This window comes from Peromyscus eremicus, chromosome 8b (assembly GCF_949786415.1).
Source record: "Peromyscus eremicus chromosome 8b, PerEre_H2_v1, whole genome shotgun sequence".
In the NCBI taxonomy this organism is placed as follows: Eukaryota; Metazoa; Chordata; class Mammalia; order Rodentia; family Cricetidae; genus Peromyscus; species Peromyscus eremicus.
Window position 1 is genome coordinate 34,085,993 of NC_081424.1, and position 11,485 is coordinate 34,097,477.

At 43.5% G+C, this 11,485-nt stretch overlaps 1 pseudogene; it reads right to left on the reverse strand.

Moving 5' to 3' along the window:
- Window positions 1-5,721: 5,721 nt before the first annotated feature.
- Window positions 5,722-6,623, reverse strand: LOC131918527 (inorganic pyrophosphatase-like; annotated as a pseudogene).
- Between the last annotated feature and the right edge of the window lie 4,862 nt (window positions 6,624-11,485).

Below are 11,485 nucleotides of genomic sequence, written 5' to 3' on the forward strand. Positions count from 1 at the left end.
ATAATTATGCCAATTGTGTTTTCCTACATGTGGAACTCAGGCTCTCCTTCTCAAAACTCAGAAGGCTGTTACCGCCCATGTGCTCATGGGTGCAGGTGGAAGTCATCAGGGGAACTCTCAATTCCTCTCATCCTCCCACCATTACTTACATTTGGATAACAAGGCAGCCACCATAATCTTTCCAAAGGCTGCCACTGTATAACTTAGGAAAGAACTCATTGTTGAGTGAACGCTTTACAGTTTGGGAACTCAATGTCCCTGGCCTCACTTCCACAAAGTAAGTAAATTTCACTTATATGCAGTTTTTAAGGAAAGTGGCTTCTTATCCCAGCTTTGTTTTCTGAGCCTTAGCGCATTATCTGACCCCATTGAAACAACTTTCTACCAAAAATATTCTCTTCTCTCAAGCAATAGGATATCAGAGGGCATAAATGAAGTATGTGCTTGCAATCTCATTTAAATGAGAACAAACTTGTCATGGAAAATAATACACCATAAATAACCTACATACCCACACAAGTTTACAGCAATAAAAATGCATCCATGTCCTTCCCCAACATGATGTCTCCCTTTGTTACACTGACTTAGTGATTTTTTTTTCTGGACAATATTAACAAAGATTTTTCACCACATCTCTGGGAAAAGATTGCCTTCCAGCTGGGAAGATCATCTTCTTGCATTCTCCCCTATTTTACAGCAGAAAAGTAAATAACCCACTTCCTGTCCACACAGACCTGGACTGTCCCTCCTGAGAACAAGAGAGGGGGTTGATTTATGAATTCAGAAAGTGGCCATTACCTTAGAGAATAATGGATCTCGAGAACAGTTTGAACTCTCTTATAGACATGATAAGGAGTAGATGCAGGAACCTCATTTGAAAGCCTGGTGGCAGTTAAATCAAGGTATGTCCCTTTTCAGACACAGTTACAGTCCTGCTGTAATAAAGCAACGGACTCTGATGACTCCTTGCCACAAAGCAGACTCCCAGAACAGACTAGAAACCGTAGAGTTTCGACACTGTCTAATAAACTCACATAAAACATTTTAAAATGAGACTAATTCCCCAAATCAGTCTTTTCTTTAAATTTTGATTCCTTCAAAAACTTTCATTCATGGAATGATGATCCTGGGATACAAGCACTGAAATAATTAGTATTTTTAATTGGTACAACTGGGAAATAAGGCAGACCAGACTTAATAAGCATCTCCAATCTGGAACACATTAAAGTGAATACATGTTTTGTTTTTTTTTTTCTAATATCAAAGTACAGTGTACTTACTAACGGACAAAATGAATTATTTTGCCAAATGGAAGGAGTGTAATTGGATTCAGGACAAGTTTGATGAATTAAGAAAGGAGAAGCTGTGAACTCTGAGACCCAGGAGTTGGATCCTGTCTGGTGTTCATCACTGCATTATCCACAGAGCAAGCGTTCTTCTACTTAAAACCTAAATATCAAACAACAACAACAACAACAAAAAACCCCACAGTGCTTATTTTGCAGATCAAAGTCAGGAATGAAAAAACGATCAGCTATGTTCGAAGTGCGCCTCTCCACATTTCTGAAGAGTCTGCAGGCTGAGTTGGCGAGGAGAGCGCTGCCTCTCCCTAACCGCTGAACTACAGGAGCGAGCACATCTGGAATCTGAATGATCCCAGGAGCTTTGGGGCTTTGGGGGACGGCCATCTGGTACAAAGGAAATCTGGACAGAGCGTCCCACCCAACAGAAAGCACCGCATTGTGCTGCTATGGAAAGCAGCCGCTCTGCTTCCCTCTCATAATTAACACACCAGCTTCTGAGCTGCCAAGTGATCCAGAGAAATCCATGTGCGAAAACGTTCACTCGCTGACCCGGCTCCAAACCCACCACCGGCCTGCAGATAAGAGACATGGAGTCCATGGCTTTCCAAAAGGGCTTGGGAATATCCTGCTGCCTTTATCGGCTCTTCTTATAACTCCTGTTGGCTATGCGCTCCTCCTGAACTCAGGTGTCCGGTTGGTTTTTAATCTAAAATGAAAAAAAACTGGACAACTTGAAAAGCCTGGGCCCTTTTGAGTCTTAACATCTCAGCCTTTTGTAACTCTACAGAAAATATTCTGAGGCTTGAGTGACAGCTGAGTAAGAAAGTGGATGCCTTGTAAGCTGGAGGATCCAAGTTCAGACCCCTCCAGAGCCCATATAAAAAAGCTAGGTGAGTCAATGGTTGCTTGTAATTCCAGAGCTAGAGACAGTGACTGGCAGATCTTTGGGGCTCAATGGTCAGGCAGTATGGTGTGCTTGTGAGTTCTGGGCCAATCAGACGCTCTGTCTCAAAAAGGAAAACCAAACAAACAAAAACCCCAAGGTGGACAGCACCGAAGGAATGTCAGTCATGGTTGTTGTTTGGCCTACACACACACACACACACACACACACACACACACACACACACACACACACGCGCGCGCATGTAATTCTCATGTCTTTTCTTTATTTTCTTTTTGTTTTCTTGAGACAAAGTCTCCCTGCGCAACTCAAGCTAGCCTCAAGCTCACAACCCCACCGTCTGAACCTTGTGAGTTCTAGATTACCTGTGTGTTCCATCTAGTATCTTTCAAATAAAAATGTTTAAGCTCAATATATACTTGCATGGAAAAAGTCCTTACATTACACAATCCCCTGTGTAGTACATTTATACAATGAAAATGTTAAAGCTAAAATATATGGATATAATCCTTTTCCATTCCTATTAAATATTTTCTCTTTTAAAAGCTTTTAGTCCTTATATTTGGATTTGAGAAACAGAGTTGACGGTGATGGATTCATAAGAAAATAATAAACAGGGCGTAGCAGTGCATACCTGTAATCCCATCACTTGGGAAGCAAAGTCAGTTCAAGGCTATCTTCAGTTACATATTGACTTCTAGGCTTGCCTGAGCTACGTGACACAGTCTCAGCACCCCCTCTAAAATAAAAAATAAATAGCACTTTTAATGCTCTAAAGATTAAGTTTTATTTCTAAGTTATCTGGAATGAAGGCATACTAAAAAGTGAATGATCAAAATATAGCTCGAACAATTCATTATGACACTTGGAAATATTTTCATTGTGCCTTAAAGTTTTATAGTATGATCCTTGCAGAAAGCAAATTATCAGTGATGTTCCCATCTTTACTGTTCATTACTCCTGGCCTAATGAATGATATAGACTGACTTGTTCTCAGAAAGCTTAGCAAACCAGGCCATGGTGTGGTACATCTGTAATCCCACTGGAAGCAGAGAGGCAGGAGGATAACCATTTAAGGCCTGTCTCTTAAAAACTGGGAGCCCAAGCCGGGCGGTGGTGGCGCACGCCTTTAATCCCAGCACTCGGGAGGCAGAGGCAGGCAGATCTCTGTGAGTTCGAGGCCAGCCTGGTCTACAGAGCGAGTTCCAAGAAAGGTGCAAAACTACACAGAGAAACCCTGTCTCAAACAAACAAACAAACAAACAAACAAACAAACAAACAAACAAACAAACCTGGGAGCCCAAGGAGAGCCTGGGCTATATGAAACGCTAGTGCAGAACCAAAGACAAAAACATCCATCAAAATCCTAAGATATTCTCATCAATCTATAAGTGATAATTATTTTGAAAACCCTAGTGCATGTTTACCTATACATGTGCAGGTAAGGAAAGTTCATTGTTTTCTTTCGTGTGTGTTTGCTTTCTTGAGACAGTCTACTTGCTAGTCTATGTCAACTTGACACACAAGTTGCTAAAAGGAGGGGAACCTCAATTGAGAAAATGCCTCCGTAAGATCCAGCTGTAAGGCATTTTCTTAATCAGTGATTGATGAGGGAGAGCCCAGCCCATTGCAGGTGGTGTCATCCTGGGCTGGTGGTGTCATCCTGGCCTGGTGGTGTCATCCTGGGCTGGTGGTCCTGGATTCTATAAGAAAGCAGGCTGAGCAAGCCACCAGCCTGTAAGTAGCCCTCCTCCGTGGCCTCTGCATCAGCTCCTGTCTCGAGGTTCCTGCCCTGTTTGAGTTCCTGTCCTGACTTCCTTCCATGATGATCGGTAATATGGAAGTGTAAATCAAATAAATCCTTTCCTCCCCAACTTGCTTTTTGGTCATGGTGTTTCATCACAGCAAGAGATAACCCTAACTAACACCAGTTGGTACCAGGACTGTGGGATATTGCTGTGACAGACCTGATCACGTTTTTGGGCGGATTGTGGAAGGACTTTGGAACTTTAGGCTAGAAAAGCTACTGAGTATTGAGAGCTCAGTGGGCTGTTTTGTCGGAGATTTGAAGACAAGAAAGTTGAGAGCGGTGCAGAGGATGGAAGCCTGGCTTGTGAAGTTTCAGAGGGAAGTTTAAACACTCTATTGGGACTGTTTTCTGTTTTGAGTGGAAATTCTGTTCATTTTGGAAAGCTGGGGCTGAGGAGTCATCCATAATGAACAAGAGCCTGGCAACATTGAAGTGAATCTCTTGCATTACTGGGACAATTGATGCTGGTTAGCTGGAGCTAAGAAAGTAATGGTCATTCAGAAGAGACTAGCATCACTGTCTGGGATGTTTGCTCAGGGTCAGCACACACAAGCTGTGTTCCAGAGATGGCTGAGGTTTTGCCTTGTGCTGACAGCTGAACTTGGTATTGGTGTAAGACTCACCCAAGTGGTACTGGTTTTGAAGTCATGAGGGGTCATGGAAAGCAGCTGAAGCTTGATAGCGAGAGGCCAAGAGAGTCCATTGGTGAAGGTGCAGCCTCAGTGGTAGCTGAAGGCCCTGGAATGAAGGGGTCATGCAAAGAAGTTGAGGCTTGGCACCATGAAGAGAGCCTATGAGAGGCTATTGGTGAAAGTGCAGCCCAGTTGCAGTAGAAGACACCAGCGTTTTGGAGATGCCAGTACCATGGGATGACCACCAAGAACAGCAGTGGCAGTGAAATGCAGCCAGCCAGAGCCTAGAAGACAAGCTGTGTGTGCTGCAGAGGGCAGAGCTGGAGAAGCGACTCAAGCTCCTTGGAGGAGCCCAGAAGATCGTGAGTGAATTCCATGTAATTAGACATTGAGTTATTTATACTGTTGGAGTTTTGGTTTTGCTTGGTTCAGATTGTGACTGTGCCCTGGTTTTGTTGTTCTCTCTCTCTCTCTCTCTCAATGTATTTATTTCTATTTTATGTACATTGGTGTTTTGCCATGGGTGTCAGGTCCCCTGAAACTGAAGTTATAGACAGTCGTGAGCTGCCATGTGGGTGCTGGGAATTGAACCTGGGTCCTCTGGAAGAGCAGCTAATGCTCTTACACTGAGCCATCTCTCCAGCCCCCTGGTTCTTCTCTCTTGAAGAAGGTATTTAATTTAATCTTGATTTTTACAGGAGCCTACAGCCGAAAGAATTTGAACTTCCAAAAGAGATTTTGGATTTTTAGAGAGCTTGAATTTTTTTCTGCAAAATAATTTTATTTCCTAACACAGTAAACATATTCGTCCAATATGTGTTCATCTACACCCAAATGGCTTCCTTGTTACCCTGGCTTTGAAAGCTAACATGTAGTAAAAGCTGTCTTGGTTGAGATGTGAAATGTCTGGATGGCTAACTTTCTGAACATGTTAGACAGGTCACAGAGAATCTACTTCATTAGGTAAGTTATAGAAATTTAAAGCTGTGAAAAATCGATGATACTTTTGCATCTAATGTTTCCAGGTGAACAGGATGCAGCAGTCTCACCTTGTATTCCAGAGGAATCTCATCAGTTTTTCTAGTGATGGAACCATTTATCCACATCTGTTGGCAGGGAGCAGGATGATTCACATGGTGGTGACAAAACATCCATAATGGCTTTGGCAGCATCAGGACCACACTTGAAGGGGGGCTCTCTGATGCTGGTGTTCATGCAAATGATTTCTTTTCCATCTGTTTTCTTAGTCACTAATGCTTTCCAATAATCGTGAATGCTTTTAATAATGTCAATTGCAAAATCCTTGTCTTTAAATTCTGCATTGAATGCAAACTCATTTTCTGGTTTTCCGTCGGGAATCTCATACCTTCTAAATCGGCCAATAGGAGCTTCTAAGTAGCCAGGTGTCAGCCATTCAACGTCAGCAGCCATACCATTATGATTGGCTGTATCTGGATTGTCCACATTAATAGCAATGACTTTCCTCCAGTTGGCTCCAACTTCATCAATCGTAGCCAATATGCCCAGAACTCTCACCCTGACTATTATCACCTTTTGCACACTTTGCTTCCAATTTCACAAATATCTGTTGGGTCATTGTCACCACAACAGCCAGTGCGTTTGTCACTGTGTCCTGGGTCTTCCATGTCTGAGGGATGGCACCATAGTTCCTGATGTATAAGTGAATACATTTGCAATGTAATGGAGCTTTCCTTTTTTTTTTTTCACATCTTGCTTAATTGGATTTAAAGGGTCCTTTGTTGCAATCTCCATTTTTGCATTTGACCAGCATGGAATCTCAACCACCTTGCAGAATACATCCTTATCTGAATAAATTGTAATCTCATGAATTGGAGAAATACACACTCCTTTCTCATTTCCTGAGGACGACACATTGGTGAGGAAGACACAGCACAGTACTCAAGGGTGAAGAGCATAGCACCATCCTTGATGCTGAAGGCTCTCATGGTGTTCAAGATGCTGCTGCACAGCCCTCAACCCCACAGCCCTGAAGAGAGTGAAATTTTAATGTGTTTGAATTTGTCAGACTGTGGGACTATTAAAGGTTTTATGTTTCTAATGTGAGACTCTTGGTAGTAAAAGAAAGGTCTGGCTTAATAGTGACGTGTTTGTGAGTCAAGTTGACAAGGGGTCAGTTGTGCTGGCTAGTCTTATGTCAACTTGATACACGAATGAGTTATCTGAGAGGAGGGAACCTCAGCTGAGACGATGTCTTCATAAGATCTTAATTTAGTGATTGGCTGGGGAAGGGCCCAGCCCATTGTACGAAGTGCCATCCCTGGGCTGCTGGTCCTGGGTTCTATAAGAAAGCAGTCTGAGCAAGCCAGGTGAAGCAAGCCAGTGAGCAGCACCCCTCCAAGGCCTCTGCATCAGCTCCCACCTCCAAGTTCCTGCCCTGTTTGAGTTCCTGTCCTGACTTCTTTCGATGATGAACAGCAATATGGAAGTGTAAGCCAAATAAACCCTTTCCTCCCCAACTTGCTTTTTGGTCGTGCTGTATCATCACAGCAACAGAAACCCTAAGACAGACAGGGTTAGCTAAATGACATCTATGTCTAGAAATAAGAACGTTGATTGGTAAAAATCTCTCCTGTGTGAAAATCGCAGCAGCCACAGCACTTCAAAGATGTGGTTGCTTTGTGGTTCCCTTCCTTATTTTGATTCAGGTTTTGCTGAGCAAGAAGACACAGAATGTATCCATGTGACAAAAAAGTTCCTATGCAATAGAAACACGAGTCAAGGAAGGGACAGCAACAGGCCAGGCACTGGGCCCACAGCTCAGATCTGCCGTCTGACTGTCATGGTAGGCCTGATTGGTTTCTTTATTTATTTATGATGGGGAAGCTGGGGAAGAAGTATGAGAAGAATAGGGGCAGAAAGAAGTTAAGTCAATACCCAGATGCCTCACTCCAACCTCACAGCAACACTGTGAAAATTTTATTATTAATTGTATAGACCGAGACACTTAAGTAAACTGGTTAAGTATGAACTTGACACATACAAGGACCAGCTTTCATTTATGGTTTTTTTTTTTTTTTTTTTTTTTTTGAGACTGCTTATCATCTCAAGCGCTGAAAAATAGCCATCCACCACTATGATTGGTTTATTGGTGCTGGGTCTTGAATGCAGTCAGCTCTAGATGCTACAAAAGCCTCTATCAACTGAGCCACATCCCTAACCTTTAAAAAATTTCTACTGGATGTAGTAGCAAGCAGCTTTAATCTCAGCACTCGGAGGTAGGCAGATCTCATGAGTTCAAGGCCTGCCTGGTCTATACAGCGTGTTCTAAGCCAGCCATGACAACATAGTGAGACCTTGTCTCAAAAAAAAAAAAAAAAGATACTGGGTAATATAATAGCAAGCAATCTGTCTGGTGCATGACAGGCTGGTCCAAGTGTTCTTGTCTCTCATAGTCTCCTGTTTAACCCTCTGTCAACAGCCCAGTTTAGCTCTTTACAGCTCCACAGCCTGTAGAGTCCCAGGACAGGGTAACTGTCTTGAGGACACTTTGTTATTGTAAGGTGTGAACATAAGGAAACGAAGTCCCCTACAGCTGAGGGGACATCCTTCTGACAAAACAGCCTGTGTGTCAATTATGAAGTCTGGCTTTCCTCCAGAAACTACCGCTGCTCATCACATGGTCTCCATTCAAAGTTGACACCTGTCATGGACTTCTGCACAAAGCCACAAACACAGGACTCAAAATGTCATTCGGTATTTCTGAGATGTTGAACAGAACAAAAGCATACATTTATGAATTAAGGGCCTGGTCCATGTCATGAGGAGGAAGGGAGCCCCATTAGCCTCAACTTGCACATCTTCTAGGTATAGAGCAGCTGTTTTTCATGCCTGGGGTTAATAGTGCAGTTATTTGTGTTTAGATAAGATTGTATGTAGCTCAACTGATGGGCACAACAGACACTATACATGGATGTACCATGCAGTAAACTCCTGAGTCATGTCCCTGATCTATAGGTCACCCTTACCATGAGCACAGAAGTCAGGGCCAACTTTGTGTTGTGCAATTCATTCCAGCATGGACGTTACAGATCCTTTCAGCCCATACATTTGTAAAACAGACCCAGGAATTTGTTTTTAATGCATTTATCATTGGTATTTCTGACTTAATACTGTCATCCATAATAACCGTGACCCATCCATTACTGGACTTCATGACATACATACAGCTCAGACTCAATCTGTGAAATCGGCCTGTGACTTTGCAGGCATCTTTGATAAACAACTGAGTCCGTGGAACTGCTTGGATTTCAACTGTGAAGAAAATTGGAATGCAAATTTTCTAAAAGTTGCTCGGGGTGGGGGTGGGGGATGGGGGTGGGGGATGGGGGTGGGGGAACAACACCACTCCTTCAGGCACTGCTGGGTTTTTTCCTTTGTGTGTCTCAGGAACCATGGGTCTGATTAGCACAGCTGATTAGGGTACCGTTCTAAAGGGCAAGGGCCCCTACCCAAGAGAAGGCTGGTTCTGTTAACCCTCCGAACCTGTTGAAAATCACTCCTGTTCATCTTCAGTAAGAGTAGTCAAGAGGGTGTAGCCAGATGTGTCCAGGTCCAGTTTTTAATGCTAGCACTTTAATTTTTTTGTTGTTGTTTGTATTGTTTTTCTTTACATTGTGTGTGTGTGTAAGAGGACAACTTTTGGAAGTCAATTCTCTCCTTCCACCAGGGATTGAACAAAGGATTGAACTCAGGTTCTCTGGCTTGGCAGAAAGTGTTCTTACCACCAAGCTATATATTACTGGCTCAATTTGAATTTTTGAGACAAGTTTTGGCTTTATAGTCTAGGGTGGCCTGGGACTCACCATGTAGCCCAGACTGGTGCCTCATACTTGCAGTAATCTCTTTCAGTTTCCCAAATGCTGGGATTACAGACTTGAACCACCCACTTGGACATATTCAACACTGATAAAGAATCAATATCATCATTATTAGGGCTGAAGACGTGGTTCAGTCTGTAGGAGTACTTGCGTAGTTACCGTGAACAAAGACCCGGATTTGATCCCAGCAATACCCAAACTTGCCAGTAATCCTGACACTCTGGAGGCAGAGCCACAAGGATCAGGAGTTCAAAGACAGACTTGGCTATACTTAAGTTTGAGGCCAGCCTGGGATATATGAGACCTTGTCTCAAAAACAAACAAACTAGCCTGGAGTGGTGGCCCATGCTTTTAATCCTTGCACTAAGGAGGCAGAGGCAGGCCTATCTCTGTGAGTTCGAGGCCAGCCTGGCCTACAGATTGAGTTCCAGGATAGGGCTACACAGAAAAATCCTGTCTCAAAAGCAAACAAATGTGGGCTGGAGAGGTGGCTGAGCAGGTCAAGAGCATGCACTGCTCTTCGAGAGAATTCAAGTTCGGTTCCCAACACCCATGTCAGGTAGTCCCCACACAATTGCTTGTAACTCCAGTTCCAGGAGGATCCAACGTCTCTGGCTTTCACAGGTACCCACACTTAAAAATGAAATCTTAAATAGTCAATAAGTACAATAGAGATAGAAGCATCTTGGGGACATCTGTTGTCCTTTACCTTCTCGTTCACTGGTAGGTAACTAACTTCAACAAAGAGAACTGGAAAGCTCTGGTCAAAGCGGGCCTTGCCTCTCGAAGAGACTAAGAGGCGTTCTGGAGTGGACTACAAAGTGGACTGTAGCCTGTGGTCAGCTGACTCACACCCAAAGGCTTCTCTCGTCCTCTTTATCCTCCTCTCCCTTCACCCAGCATCACCTTTGGGCTTACAGCTCCCCCATCTCTCGATTTTACCTGCTCCCTTCTGTAACTTTATACGAACAAATTCGGAAAATAAATTTGTTCATGTTTCACACTCATCTTTGGAATCCCTTGTCCTGTTTTAAAACTGAGAACTCCAGTCATTGTTACAAGCACCAGCCCTGATGACCTGAGCCATCAGAAAGGGAACAGACTCCCCAAAAGTTGTCCTCTGACTTCCATACAAGGGCCCTGGCACAGACATACCCTACCCCCAACCCAGATAAATAAATGCAATTTTAAAAATTGAAGACCATGTAAATATGTCCATAAAAACAAACGAAAATCTCCTCTCTTAAAGCTGTAATCTTTGGCTCTCTTTGCAAAGCAAGAATCCAGCTTATTGTAATAAATTTCCAGCATTTTTATCCTTGTGGCCAGAGCCATAAACCTTAATCCAAAGCCACCAATCTCCAGTGGAAGAATTTCAGGAATTTAACCCTTTCCTACAAGTCTATGGCTTCGGTGATCAATTCACTAAATGCGTCCTCATTTCCCAGGGGTGGAAGAATTATTTAAGATGCCTTTCGAAAACCCTTAGCGACTGGAATTCTGTTTTCCACCGAGCTACACCTAGCTTGTTCCAGTTACTACTCAGTTCCAGATTCCCAGGCCCTGGTTTATGTGCCCCATCTGTTTGGGGTGCTCTTCCCCACCCTTCTCTAGCCTACTAATGCCCCACTTCTTAGCTTAGATTCCTGTTCTGGGGAGACTCTGTGGGTCCCCAGAGAATCAGCTGTGACGTGCTCTTCTGTGTCACCCATGGCTTCCCTTCTGTACCACTTTCAAGCGTGTATGTGATGATCCATCTATCTGATCACTTGTCAGTGATCACTTCTTTCCAGGAAGCCCGGCACAGAGGTACTTGGCTGCCAAGCCCACAACAGAAACTTCCAAGTATTAAGAACTATCAAGGCTCTTTGGAGGGCAGGGGGAGACTGGGCATCTAAGTGTCCCGGGCACAATGTGTATGTGTAAAGGGGATCTCTACCTGAAAGCTTTGGTTTCATACGGAGATCACATTCGCT